Source organism: Sus scrofa, chromosome 15 (assembly GCF_054392235.1).
Source record: "Sus scrofa isolate SSC_HxYL_T2T_F1_AM1 chromosome 15, Sscrofa_HxYL_maternal_Yorkshire_Landrace_v2.0, whole genome shotgun sequence".
NCBI lineage: Eukaryota > Metazoa > Chordata > Mammalia > Artiodactyla > Suidae > Sus > Sus scrofa.
In genome coordinates this window covers 112,141,800-112,157,862 of record NC_139397.1, presented here as the reverse complement: position 1 = coordinate 112,157,862, position 16,063 = coordinate 112,141,800, and the positions used below count along the sequence as shown (strand labels likewise).

The 16,063-nt window shown below is 32.4% G+C and overlaps 1 protein-coding gene across 1 annotated transcript in view; it reads right to left on the bottom strand.

Moving 5' to 3' along the window:
- Window positions 1-16,063, bottom strand: part of LOC146396057 (uncharacterized) — a 601,997-nt gene that overhangs the window by 196,932 nt on the left and 389,002 nt on the right. The window lies entirely within an intron of this gene.

Genomic DNA, 16,063 nt, shown 5'->3' with positions numbered 1-16,063 from the left:
ATTATATTTATTTTTAGAAATACAAAGGACAGTTTTTTCAAAAGTGGGGGAACACCTTTACAAATAAATAAATAAACCATTTAGCTAAGACAATTCCTAGTTTTCATATAGAAATACTTAGTGGCATTAATTCCTGTTCTCAAAATATTTAAAAATAGAAACATAAATGTTCACTTTATTTTCTCTTAAGTTTTAAGGTAAAAATTTTTTTAAAATGATTGTTCTTATCACTCTGCTGATAAAATGATTGATAACAGTAATATACTTTGAGAAACTAATTGCATGACATTGTTCCAAATCAGAATAAAATCTAAAATAGAAGATATTCATGGAAGTATTATAGTTACACATTTACCAAGTATATGACTATCTAGACATGTCCTAAATGTAGAAGATATACAGGGTTTTCACTATTTCATTATCATCATCTACAAGCTAGTAAATGAAATTTCCCCCTTTCCAATTATCAATTGCTTTATATCAAATCACTCCAAAACTTAATGTATCAAAACAATGGAAACATATATATTTGCTTGCAAATCTGTAATTTGAGCAAGTTCAGTGAGGACTACTCTTATTTACTTGGCATGAATCAGGGTGTCATGAAGTTTGGAAATTGGATTCACCTGAGGGTTTTCTCACTTATATGTTGGGTGGTTTATGTTTACTGTCAGGTGAGATATCAGCTAGAGTTGTATCTTCTTCTCAAAGTATGGGTCTGGGTTTTAAGGGTCATATCTCATGGGAGAGAGCCAAATTGAAATTACATTGCCATTTTGGTAGAATTTACTAACAGTGAAAACATGTATGTATTATCACTCAGAAATTCTATTAACAGGTATATATAGGTCTAAAATAGGTATATATTTATACCAAATACATGCATAAGAATTATAATAGCATTTATAAAATAAGGAGAAATAAACATTAGAAACAGCCCGAATATTTATCAACAATAGGATGGATAATTAATATATATTTACCCCTAGCTTGGGAACCTCCATATGCCACAGGTGTGGCCCTAAAAAGACAAAAGACAAAAAAAAACTGTGTAAAATTTGCAACCCCTAAAGAAAAGCCTACCGAGATAAAAGTCATGATGGGTGTTATCTTGGAAGGAGGCTACCAACTTGAGGGAGGCATTGGAGGGAACTGATTATATTACTTATTTGGGTGCTGGTTACATTGGTGATTTTACTTAACAAAGTGAACTGAACTATGAACTTGATACTTGAATAATTTTCTGTGTATTACACTTTAATAAAAAGTTTACTAAAAATACATGCACAGCTGAACATTTTATGTAATTTGTATATTTCTTAACTATATGTTCCTTTGGTATTCTTTTAAGTTTATGCCTGTCAGTAAAATAAAATTATATATTCATTTTATATATTTTTAAAATAAGACACAAATAGGAAAACTTTTAGAGAGCCTTTTTTGTATAAGAGCTGTTACAAAAATTCAGTCAGTAAAATGATTGCTTGTTAACAAGGAGACAGCTCAAAAAGAGTATAAACTTAAATATCTTAAGGAACCAGCTTTAGAAATTTAGCTAAAGAACATATGGGTTGGCAAAATATAATCATATTGAATTTTTTGTTTTGATGACATTACTTTTTAAAATTCAGAAGTATAAAAAATGAGAAATGACAGAATTGTCACCTTAGTGACATTAATATTATACTTAGCTTCAAAATTACTATCAACATATTAGATCTTATATGTATTTAGACATGATTTAAAACTGTTCAATTGCTTATAAATTGAGGCAGTCAGCTTAATTTAGACTATATTGTTAATAAAATCAAAGTCACAACTTATTTCCATATATGGAACAATATTCATTTATACATATTTCATTCAGTCAGTCACTCATTCAAAAACAACATAAAGGAATGGACAAAAGAGGTATGTGCCACATCCTCATGAAGCCCAATCTAATGAAGAGTATTATGGCTGAAGAGCATCACCTCAAAATTCATATGTTGAAGCACCAACCCCCAATATCTCGGGATGTAATCATATTTAGAGATAAAGTCTCTAAAGTGGTGACTAAGTTATAATGAAGCATAAAGTGGGGAGTTAATCAAATATGACTGGTGTACTTACAGGAAGAGACAGATATACCAGGCATGTGTGCTCTGAGGAAAGTCAGTGTGAGGACAAAACGAGAAGGCACCTGGCTGCAAGCCAAGGAGATAAACCTCAGGTGAAATCAAACATGGAAATACCTTGATCCTGGCTAGCCTCCAGAACTGTGAGAAAATAAATTTCTATTGTTTAAACCACCTAATTTATGGTATTTTCTTGTGGCAGTTCTAGCAAACTAATATAGGAAGTTATACCTTTTTTTTTTTAAATACAAAATTGCCACTTTAGTAAGTATTATACAGGAAAAGTATTAAATTTGTAAAATATATTATCAGTCATTATCCATCCAGAAAAAGACCTAAGTTGATTTTTATTTTAACTAGAAGAGTAAGTTGGATTTAACAAGGTGAATTGGGAATTATTCCAAGAACATCAAATAGGACTGATGAGAAAAATGTTGGCCAATTCTAAGATTAATGGGCCAGGAGAGTAAGAAAGAAAGAGTAAGAAATAACACAAGCTCAAGTTGTATCAGTACTTTATATGTACACTGAAGTGTGTTAAACATCAGTGACTGCTACACATTTTCCTTCTTTTTGCATAAATAGCATTCAAATTTAATTATTTTCCAACTTCTAGAAAGAACTCCCCTGAAATTTTTATTTTTTCTCTTAATTTATTTGAGGGAGGTATGGTTGATTTATAATGTTGTATTACCATCATGTTTACAGCAACATGGATCAGATTTTATATACACACATATATGTATACACACACACATATATACACATTATACACACACACACACATCCATTCTTCTCCATCTCCATAGGTAATTACAGAACACTGAGTTCTACACTGTATAGTAGGTCCTTGTTAGTTATCTATTTTTTATCTAGTGGTGTGTATATGTTAATCCATCCTCCCAATCAATCCCACCCCCAATGGTTTCCCCTTTGGTAATCCTAAATTTAATTTTGAAGTCAGTCTTCGAGTTTGTTACTGTTTTATAAATAAGTTATTTTCTTTTAAATTTAATTTAATTGGATTATGGTTGATTTGCAATGTTGTATTAGTTTCAGGTGAACAGCAAAGTGAATCAGTCATACATATAAATATATCCATTCTTTTTCCCATATAGGTTATTACAAACTATTGAGTAGATTTTTCTGTGCTATATAGTAGGTTCTCAATAATAATTTATTTTGTACAGTTGTGTGCAAATGTTATTTGCACCCTCCCAATTCTTCCCTCCTCCCAATAGTTTTAACTGTGGTCACCATAAGATTGGTTTTGAAATCTAAGTATGTTGATTTTTAAAATAAGTTATTTTGTATCATTTTTATCAGATTCCACACGTAAGTGATATGATACTTGTATTTCTGCGTCTGGCTTACTTCAGTTAATTTGATAATCTCTAGGTCCATCCATGGGCTGCAAATGGTATTGTCCTTTTTTATAGCTGAGTAATATTCCATTGCATATGTGTACCATATCTTCTTCATCCAATCCTCTATTTATTGAAATTTAGGCTTTTTCCAAGTCTTAGCTTTTGTAAATTGTGTTGCAGTGAACACTGGGGTGCATTTATCTTTTCAAATTTTGTTTTTCTCTGAATATATGCCCAGGAGTGGGATTGCTAGATCATGTGATAGTACTATATTTAGTTTTCTGAGGTACCTCCATACTTTTTCTGTAATTATTGTATGAATTTGTATTCCCATCAACAGTGCAGGAAGGTTCCCTTTTCTCCATACCCTTTCCAGGATTTATGGTTTTTAGACTCTTTAATGATGGACATTGTGACTGGGGTGACGTGATATCTCATTGTAGCTTTGATTTGCATTTGTCTAATAATCAGTGATGTTGAGCATATTTTCATGTGCCTTTTGGCCATCTGTCTGTCTTCTTCGGAGACTTATCTACTTAGATCTGCTCATTTTTTGATTGGGCTGTGTTTTTTTCCCCATTATAAAGCAGTGTGAGTTGTTTGTATATTTTGGAGATTAATCCCTTGCCAGTTGCTTTGTTTGAAAAGATTTTCTCCCATTCTGCAGGTTGTCTTTTCATTTTGTTTATGGTAACTTAGCTGTGCATAAGCTTTTGGGTCCCATTCATTTATTTTTGTATTTATTTTCATTATTCTAGGAGGTGGGTCAAAAAAGATGTTGCTGCAAGTTATGTCAAAGAATGTTATACATATGTTTTCCTCAAGGAGTTTTATAGTATCTGAACTAAGTTTAGGTCCTTGATCTAGTTGGGGTTTACTTTTGTGTATGGTGTTACAGAATGTTCTAGTTTCACTTTTTACATGTAACTGTCCTGTTTTCCCAGCACTACTTTTGAAGAGACTGTCTTTTTTCCATTGTATATTCTTGCCTCATTTGTCCTGAATTACTTGACCAAGGCTCTATGGGTTTATCTCTGGGTTTTCCATCCTGTTCCACTGATCTATATTTCTGTGCTTGTGCCACTACCATACTGTTTTGCTGACTGTAAGATGTAGTATAGTCTGAAGTCTGGGAGCCTGATTCTTCCAGTTCCATTTTTATTATTCAAGATTACTTTGGCTACTTGAGGTCTTTTATGATTCCATACAAATTTTAAGGTTTTTTTTGTTCTAGTTCTTGTTTTTCTCTGAGTATGATGCCATTGGTAAGTTGATATGGATTGAATTGAATATTTGGATCACACTGGGTAGTATATTAATTTTTACCATATTATATACACAATGGAATACTACTCAGCCATAAAAAAGGATGACATCATGCCATTTTCAGCAACATGGATGGAACTAGAGAATCTCATACTGAGTGAAATGAGCCAGAAAGACAAAGACAAATACCATATGATATCACTTATAACTGGAATCTAATATCCAGCACAAATGAACATCTCCTCAGAAAAGAAAATCATGGACTTGGAGAAGAGACTTGTGGTTGCCTGATGGGAGGGGGAGGGAGTGGGAGGGATCGGGAGCGTGGACTTATCAGACACAACCTAGAATAGATTTACAAGGAGATCCCGCTGAATAGCATTGAGAACTATGTCTAGATACTCATGACGCAACAGAAGAAATGGTGGGGGAAAAACTGTAATTGTAATGTATACATGTAAGGATAACCTGACCCCCTTGCTGTACAGTGGGAAAATAAAATAAAAAAAAAAATTTTACCATATTAATTTTTCCAATCCAAGAACACGGTATCTCTTTCCAGGGTTTGTGTCATCTTTGATTTCTTTCATCAGCATCTTGTAGTTTTCAGAGTACAGATCTTTCACCTCTTTAGGTTTAATCCTTGGTAGTTTATTCTTTCTGATGCAGTGGTAAATGGGATTGTTTCCTTAACTTCCTCCCTTTCTCTCTCACTCTCTCTCATTTCTCATTGTTAGTGTATAGGAATGCAGGAGATTTCTGTGCATTAATTTTGTATCTTGCAACTTTACTGAATTCATTGATGAGCTCTGGTAGTATCTTTAGGATTATCTATGTATAGTATCATGTCATCAGCAAACAGTTATAATTTTATTCCTTTTCCAATTTGGATTCCATTTATTTATTTATTTATTTATTTTGTCTTTTCGCCTTTTCTAGGGCCACTCCTGCAGAATATGGAGGTTCCCAGGCTAGGGGTCTAATCGGAGCTGTAGTCGCTGGCCTATGTCAGAGCCACAGCACCTCAGGATCCGAGCTGCATCTGCAACCTACACCACAGCTCACAGCAATGCTGGATCCTTAACCCACTGAGCAAGGCCAGGGATCGAACCCAGAACCTCATTGTTCCTAGTCAGATTCATTAACCACTGAGCCACGACAGGAACTCCAGATTCCTTTTATTTCTTTTTCTTCTCTTATTTCCAAGGCTAGGACTTCCAAAACTATGCTGCATAAAATAGTGAGAGTGGAATCCTTGTCTTGTTCCTGATCTTAGCAATAATTTCCAGCTTTTCACCATTGAGAATGATGTTAGCTGTGGTTTTGTCATATATGGCCTTTATTATGGTAAGGTATGTTCCCTCTATGATCACTTTCTGGACAGCTTTTATAAAAAAAAATGGGTACTGAATTTTGTCAAAAGCTTTTTCTGCATAAGTTGAGATGGACAAATGATTTTTTTACTCTTCAGTTTGTTGATGTGGTATATCACATTGATTGATTTGTGGATATTGGAGAATTCTTGAATTCCTGGGATAAATTCCACTTGATCAGGATATATGATCCTTCTAATACATTGTTGGATTTGGTTTGCTAATATTTTGTTCAGGACTTTTACATCTATGTTCATCATTGATATTAACCTGTAATTAGCTTTTTTTGCACTATCTCTGTCTGGTTTGGTGTGAGGGTGATGGTGGCCTCATAGAATGAGTTTGGAAGTGTTCCTTCACCTGCAATATTTTATAAGCATTTCAGTGGGGTAGGTATTAATTCTTGTCTAAATATTGGATAGAATTCACCTGTGAAGCCATCTGGTCCTGGACTTGTGCTTGTTGAAAATTTTAAATCACATTTTCAGTTTCAGTACATGTGATCAGTCTATTCATATTTTCTATTCCTTCCTTGTTCAGTCTTGGAAGGTTTTACCTTTCTAAAAATTTGTCCATTTCTTCTAGGTTGTCCATTTTATTAGCATAGAGTTGCTTATGATTTTTTTGTTTTGTTTTGTTTTTAGGACCTCATCCATGGTACATGGAAGTTCCCAGGCTAGGGGTTGAATCAGAGCTGCAGCTGAGGCCTATACCACAGCCACAGCTACACTGGAGCCAAGCCACTTCTAAAATCTATGCTGTAGCTTTTGTCAAAGGTGGATCCTTAACCTACAGAGTGAGGCCAGGGGTCAAATCCACATCCTCCCAGAGAACACATCAGGTCCTTAAACCACTGAGTTACAATGGGAACTCCCTGCTGTGAAATTTTTAAATTATTCTCTATCAAGTAATTGTTCTTCCTCTAAGTATTTTACAAACTAACTTAAATTAACTTTTGATTTACTTAGTTTCTTCTAATATATCACATACATACAGCAAAATAGTGAAAAAATATTTAACTATGTTTAATGGTTAAGAAAGAAGCCAATAGTTTTCTGCCACCATTTTTGGTGAGGTGGAGGGCCCTCTAGTTTAAATTTTTACCATCTGAATGAGGCATTCTCTGGTAAGGGCTAAAATATGAGTGGATAAATGAATCAAATTGACCAGGCAAATACTCTCACCTGAAGGTTTGGATTACTGATTGAGAATGTAGTCAATTTCTAACAGTATTAAACCTTAGAGAAAACATAATCGTGAATTTTATTGGAATAGACATTTCCTGATGAGATTATGGGGAAGAGAAATCCAGTTTGCTGACAGAATGATGTAAATGAGATAAGACACTTCACAGAGAATTCTTAAGAAATTGGATACCAAGTCCCAGTGCCTTTCTACCTATAGCATCTCAGGTGGCCCTACTGCATTTTCTTTTCTTTTTCTTTTTCTTTTTTTGATTGGAATAGAGTTGACTTACAATGCTGTATTAGTTTCAAGTGTACAGAAAAGTGACTGAATATAAATATAAATATATCCATTCCTTTTTCTCATATAAGCTATTACAAAGTATCGAGTAGATTTTCCTACACTATAGAGTAGGTTCTTGTTAATCAGCTATTTTACATGACTCTACTACATTTTCAACCCATCTGGCTTCACTTTGTATGAGATGGCAATGCATCTTTACTTCCCCTGTGCCTACACAGGCATGTGTGTCCGTGTGCACACATGTGTGCATGTATCTATTTGATTTGTCCTTTTAGAATAGCTTGAATCAATTTCTATTTCTTAAATCTAAAATGTTCTTAACTAAGACAAAAAGAATTCTTGTAATACAAACAAAATTCAAGCCAAAATACAAGAAATAAATTAATCCTGTTAGTTTACATTTTAATATTTTGCATTTAATGCAATTTATTTGTATTTATTTAAAGCATTGAGTTGTTTGGAATTGTCTTAATACTGGAAAATACTTTTTAAGAAAAATGTCTCCTGAATGTATTACATAAGTTTTTAAGTCTGATTACAAAGAAGTAAAATTGCTTCCCTTAAATTCTTGAGATTTTAAAATAAAATCACAATAGTTTGAAAATATAAAATCTAGGTGCATTAATGTTGTTTAACAACCACTCTGAATCTGAAAGTCTGTAGCATAGACTTTGCTTAAAATAATCTAATTTAAGATCATTCAATTCTCTTAACATTCTCATAATTTTTCTTCAGTTTCCCATTCCATATATGTCATATGTCTGTATACACACTTTTAAATAAAGACTAAAGTCACTCTGCATTATTTACTCAAAATGCAGAGTCGAATTTAGATCTCAGAAACCCACCAACACAGTTCGAATATATGGAGATACAAGTTCTTATTTATTTATTCTCCTGGTTGCCAAATTCCATTCATTATAATATCTTATTTAAGAGCTACTAAAAATAACAACAATTTAGTGTGAAATGTACTAGAGATAAAATTAGTCAAGTCAGTGAAGACAATTAAATAAGACAATTTAATAAAAACTTCATAAATGTTTGATTTAGCTCATTAGCAATTTTCCCTTATTCTACCAAAATAATACCTCATTTCTGCTTATAGTGCATTTAATTAACCTAACATAATGTACAATTTAATTAAAGGATTTCCCTAGTTATTTCTTCTATATTTTCATATGAGAAGTGAGATCACATGCTATCATATCTGTGAATGTATTATGGTAGAAGACTGAATACATCGTTTTCTCTAATTAGGAGGTAGGAAAAGGCAGAATAGCATGGCAGTTAAGATGAATGCTTGATACAGACAACCTAAATTTGAATTCCAAATATTAAGTTTACAAGCTGTGTGCTATGGACAAACTGCTTTGCCTCTCTATATCTCCGTTTTCCCACCTGGAAAAATCAGATATGGTAATATCTGCCTAACTGATAGGAGTTATTCTAGATATTAAATGAGGCAAATTTTTTAAAGACTTGGAACAGGATCTTTGCAATTAGCATAAAGTACTTACTATTATTGTTTGTATATGCTTATGTCTCTATGATTATACAGGTATGAAGAAAACTATGGGAAAGTGTAGATTAGGTTGAAAGTATGGTTAAGTAGTTTAAAAAAAAAGTGGTATGGATAGAAAATGAAAGGGGGATTAGTAGAAGCAAGAAAATAGGATGAAGACCACCCTAACATATATATGATATGATCACTTATAAGCATAAGCATGATATGTATATATTATTTTCAAAGAATTTTTAAAAATCAGTGTAATAGTACACCATTTACCAAAACAACTGTAAACATTTTTACTTTTATTTTTTTCTGTTTACCTCCCAGAGGTGAAAGATGTAATATCTTTCAACCATATAAAGTGAATAAAATGTAGTTATTGTTTCATTTAACTCATTTACAAACTGGTTATTAGAAATTCCTAGATAAGTAACTACATGCTTTTGTATCTTGCCCTATTTATTTGAAAGTACTTTATGTAATTTTCTCTAAGCACCTTGTAAAACCTAATTCCTTCTTTAAAATGGTTTTAATATATGATCATATGTTTTTAGCTTTAACTATGCTCTGAGACAAGATAGATTGTTAATTATTTTTGATTCAAACAGTTTTTCAGAGCAATTATAAAGGAGGAAAATATAAGAATTTTATTATTATTTAGTTCATCTCTTACATTCTTTCTTTCTTTCATTTTTTCATTAGATCCAAGTTTCTGCCTTACATCATATTCCTTCTAAAGCTCTTCCTTTAATATTTCTTTTAGTCTGCTAGCAAAGTCTTCCCTGCTCTAGTTGATCTAAGAAATTCTTTATTTCCCTTTTATTTTGTAGAATATTTACATGGGTGTAATTTTGTGAATTTACATTGTATTGTTTTACTTCTAAGACTTTATTCTCTCTTCGATCTTGCTTGCAAGGTTTCTCATGAGAATTCTGCTATAATTCTTACCCTTCTTCCACTACAAGCAATGTACTTTAATCCGGTTGTCTTCAAGACTTTATCTTTGCCTTTGGTTTTCAGCATTTGAATATGATATGCCTATGTATGGTCTTTTTTTGGTCTTTAGCCTATTCATTGTTCTCTTTCTTTCAACTCTATTTTGGGGTCTATTACTAATTTTAGAAAAGTTGTCAGACATAATTTCAATTATTTCCTTAGGCCTCTTTATTCACCCTCCTAGATTCTAATTACATGTATCTTAAAGTATCTGATATTGACTGACAACTCTTGAATTCTATATTTCAGTATGAATAATTTCTCTTCACCTTTCCTCAAGACCACTAATTATTTGCTCAATTGTCTTGAGTCTAATGACAAGCCCATTAAAGAAATTTTTCAGTTTGATCTTGTTCTTTTATTTCTAGTTTTCTATTTGATTACTAATTTTAATTACATTTTCTGTTTAAATTATCTATGTGATCTTGAGTGTGATCTAACTTTTCCATTAGAGTTTTTAACATTTTAATTACATTTATTAAAATTCCCTGTCTTATACCAATATTTGTATCATATCTGAGTCTCGTTTGCATCTTCAGGCCGTTTGTCTTGAAGACACAAAATGTGCCTTGTGTGGTATATACTCTTTTATTTAAAATTAAACTTGTTTTGGAGGATAGAAGCTGAGGTTTCTGTTTCTTTCTGCCAGGCTTGTACTGTGTGTATTAATAGAGTCAGGGTTTGGACTGGATTTGAAACTTGTTTATCTTCAGTGCACCTGAAGCTTGAAATTCTTGCACTAAGATCTTATTTATAGATTGTGGGCTATTTTGTCAGAGGGTTTTTCTCAATTTCTGTTCCAAGGTTATCCTCTGATCCCTCATATCATGTGGCAGATGCTCACCACAAAGTATCTATAGCCCAGTGTTTTTCACGGTTAGTTTTACCTGGGTTTGTTAGCATGTTGAGGTGTGGGAAGGGAACAATCTATGTTCTTATTAAATCCAGGCTTAGGCACTGTGAATCCGGGTACTGGGGATGTGGCATCACCCTCTTTCCACTGTAGTGCTGAACTAAGCACATTTCGTGCTCTTCTACCTGGGGGTAGAATTTAAGTGCTATTTGAATTGCTACTATCATATTAGACTTTTGTTTATGTAAGAAAAAAATACTCTTGAAAAGAAACAAAATTAGCCTATACTAATATGGTCCAAACATCAGATTAGTAAATATTATTTTCTTTATCAACATTCTTTTAGTTCTTTACAAACAATTTTGAGATAATTCCTGTCTGATTTTGTAGAGATCAGTAACTCTGAGGATCTTTCATTTATTCTAACTGGCTTTATAAGCTAAGATGGATGTCTATGTACTTTATACAGAGTACGAGGTAGCATAGCTCCTCTTCTGGAAAAATGAATGACAGCCTAATATATATTGAAATAAAATTATAATTTTTCTTAAAGTATTTTATGAACTGCTTGGAAGGTATTTAAATAGTCAAGGAAAGTTTTATATATTTCCTGGATGAAAAATATTGTGACACTATGCATAAAAATGATTGGCCATTTAAAAACTCATAACATAGATGAATGTCTTTAAAATATAAAATGAGAATATGCACTAGGACTCTGATGTTTTTTATTACTCTGCTACTGGAGTGCTAAAATCTGTTCCTTTCTGTCATTTGCATTTTATTAACTATGAAGACTATATTGAACATCTAAGTCACATTGTTTTAAAAAAACTACAAAAAATATATTGATGACTATGCACTTAAATTTGGAAAAAATATACAAAATATCACTTGTTCATAATTTTTCACTGTAGGCTAAATAGAATAATGCACTTGAAAGTGACCTCACAATATTTTATTATATTTAAAGCTTATGCCTGAACCATCTCAAATACATCTTACAATTTTGACCTTACATTTTTACATCTACAAAGACTAAAATCTCTATATGATTTACTACTTGCTAATACCTCCTATTGTTATTCTATCATAACTGGAAACATGGGCACTATCCTTCTTGTTAAGGTATTGTTTTTTTTTTTTTATTCCAATGACAAAATATCCAAATCCTTTTTATCCGATATAAGGTGTTTTGCAAACTACTTCCTGATTTCTCAAAATCTGGATAAGTCTTATTTATCTGGCTCATGGACCATATGAATCGACCCAGAATTCTCAGAACCTCACATATTATGAATTACTAGGTAATTAACCTCTCTGATCCTCAATATCCTCATTTTTCAAATTGCTTTCCTCAGTAGACAAACCCTTAAAGATGATCTGTGGAAACATACTCCATGGTCAAAAAAGCTTAGGAAATGTTTCCTTATTTTTGATATGTCTTATAATAAATGAATCACCTGAGTATTTCCTTGTGGCTGGAAAGTAGAAGCTCAAGAATCGTCCCTGTATGTACACACACACACACACACACACACACACACACACACACACACACACACACACACACCCCTTCTCTCCCACAAACACACATGAATATATAGAAAAATAACGTTTTATGAAATCTAGTTTTATCTTCTAGAGGAGTTCAATTTAAAGTCTCTATTTTTCCCCAAAATAGACTTTATAAATAATAACAGAAAATACTTATAGAAACAAAAAAAGAGGCATAAAAAATAATTAAATTGGTTTACATATACTGTCATAGAAATTCATATAAATGCATATATGTGTTGAAATTGAAAAACTTCAGAGCCAAGGAAAATTAAATTTGAGAGCCAAATTAAAGAATTCCCTCTCATGTACTTATCTAAAATACATTAATTCCTTTTGTAAATATTTCTTTTTGGATATTTGTACCAATATATTAGGATTATAATAGCGACACACAGGGGAAAATTGCTGATATTCATTCAACAAAATTTCTGCTTCTTAAGACCTACTGACTCATACCCCTGAACCCTGATAACATGAGAGGAAATACCTAGGGTATAAGAATTCTTTTATTCTGTCTCCTATATACTGGCAGTTAAAGCAGACAGCCCTTAATATTACTCATTATGACATAGCTGAAAGGATGTGCTCAGAGAAGTATAATAGACTGTTTAGTATCTAAAGAATCAGTGGATATGAGAATAATTAAATCACTTTGTTGTACAGCAAAATTTATCACAACATTGTATATCAACTGAACTTCAATAAAACTTTAAAAAATAACAAAGATGCTCAACATAATTTTTTACTAAAGAAATGCAACTCAAACTATAATGAGATACCACCTCACATTGGTCATAATGTTCATCACTAAAAATTCTACAAATAGCAAATGCTGGAGTGGGTGTGGAGAAAAGGGAACCCTCCTATGCAATTGGTGGCAATGTAAATTGGTACAACCTCTAAGGAAGACAGTATGGAGAGTCTTCAAAAAGCTGAAACTAGAGTTACAATATGATACAGCAATCCAACTTCTGGGCATATATCCAGAGAAAACTAACTATAATTTGAAAATTTGCAAACATCCCTTTGTTCATGTCAGTGGTATTCACAATAGCCAAGATATGGAAACAACCTAAATGTCTATAGACATATAAATAGATTAAGAAGATGTAGTAATAAATATAATGGAATACTCCTCAGCCATAAAAAAGAATGAAATAATGCCATTTATAGCAACATGGATATCACTAGAGATTATCATACACACTAAGTGAAGTCAGAAAGAGAAAGACAAATGCCATATGATGTCACTTTTGTATGGAATCTAAAATATGGCACAAAGAACTTATCTACAAAACAGAAACAGACTCACAGCCATGGAGAACAGACTTATGTTTCCAAGGTGGGGAGAGGGTTGGAGGAGGGATGAAGTGGGAGTTTGGGGTTAGCAGATGCAAACTATTATATATAGAATGGATAAAAATCAAGGCCCTACTGTATAACACTGGGAACTATATCCAATATCCTATGATAAACCATAATGGAAAAGAATAATATATATATAATCTGAATATATATAATATATATCTGAATCACTTTTCTGTATAGCAGAAATTAATATTGTGAATCAATTATACTTCAATAAAATAGATAAAAAAAAAAAGAAGCAGAAGATTATAGAATCCATAGGCTGAAGAAGGCTAGGTCAGGTATCCATTTAAATTTTGAGCTTTGCCTGGAAGTTCCCATCATGGCTCAGTGGTTAATGAACCCAAATACTACCCATGAGGATGTGGGTTCAATTCCTGGCCTCGCTCAGTGGTTAAGGATCTGGAGTTGCTGTGAGCTGTGGTGTAGTTCACAAACACAGCTCAGATCCTGCATTGCTGTGGCTGTGGTATAAGCCAGTGGCTCGTGGCTCTGATTCTACCCCTAGCCTGGGAATCTCCATATGCAATGGGTGGGGCCCTAAAGAGACAAAAGACAAAAAAAAAAAAAAAAGAATGATTAAAAAAAAAATTTTTTTTAATCTTTTCCTGTTGTTTTGTGAATTGTGTTTTCCTTATGAAAACTAAGTGACATAGAGACTGGTCAAAAAGAGGAAACTGTTTATGAGTTCCTCTATCTTTATGGAGGAGTATCTGGTTTGTTTTCCTATAACAGCCAATCTACCTCAAAGCAGGGAGGAGTGCTGATTATTTTAGTCAATTTCTGGGGCAGAATAGATTGGCAGTGTTTTGTTATTGTTGTTGTTTGCTTTTTAGGACTGCATGTGTGGCATATGGAAGTTCCTAGGTTAGGAGTTGAATTGGGGCTGCAGCTGCTGGCTTATGGCACAGCCACAGCAATGGCAGGATCCAAGCCACGTCTGCAACCTACACCACAGCTCAAGGTAATGCTAGATCCTTAATCCACTGAGTAGGGCCAGAGATTGAACCTGCATCCTCACGGATACTAGTCAGATCCCTTACCGCTGAGCAACAATGGGAACTCCTGTTTGGCAGTGTTAATAGCCAATCATAATTTCTCATTTGAAGAGTCTTCAATGTACAGACATTCCATTCAATATTATATTAAATAGAAAGCTGGGAAAAACATTTTAAAGGGGATTAAAAACACTTTGTATTACTTTGCTGAAGTAAAATAATATTTATTATAATGTAAAATGTACATAAAAGGATGGTGCAACATATTTAAGAAATAATACTAAGTAAAATTAGTTATTTTCTGGTTCCTTCACAAACCAAGAAAAATTTCTGCTTCTTGTAAATACATGTCGAACGGTGGAGTGGTGGGTAAGATATTTTCTATTCTCTAAAGAAATAAATAGGATATAGAAATTAGAACATTATTTTTTCCTTATTAAATGTTACTAATTGGACAAATTCAATAATATTACAGTAATGTACTTGAGATCAAATATTCTACCTCTTTTATTATTAAAGAAACTGGGCGCATGGTTGTTTTCCTATTAAAGGAAAGTGTTTCTGAAATACATTTAAAGGAAGTAGTGATAAAGATGCATTTTAGGTTACCATTTTATTTTAATTTTTAAAAATTTTTGTTTATTTTTTTTTGGTTACTCATTTTAAATTATTTCTCAATTTAGAATCTGAGATGATTTCTCTATCTAGAAAGAGAAAATAGTATGTCCATGATTATAATAACTAATAATTACTTAAAATTTATACACTATTTTGTATCTGAAAAATATTGCAAAATTTCTTTCAGCTTATGTATAAATGACTTCCCAGCTGTGATCCTTTGAAAATCAACAAGAAACATATTCAGTATGTCCAGCATGAAGCATGAAGTATCTTGAATAGGATACAGTTTATCAAACAAAAAAAATTGTAATAGCAAGAGTATGTAAAAATTGCTAATTTTGAGGGGGAAATATTGAGAAAAGTTCTTTTAAAAACATTTACTTAAAATCATCCACATAATTTTGATTTTAATTTGGTGAATGAGAATTATAAGGGGGAAATAATTTAGCATTGTTCAGCTCTGTAATTTATAACTTGTAGAAATATTTATTTATATATTATTTCAAAAATTACATATAATTATTCATAAAGATGTTAAATTTA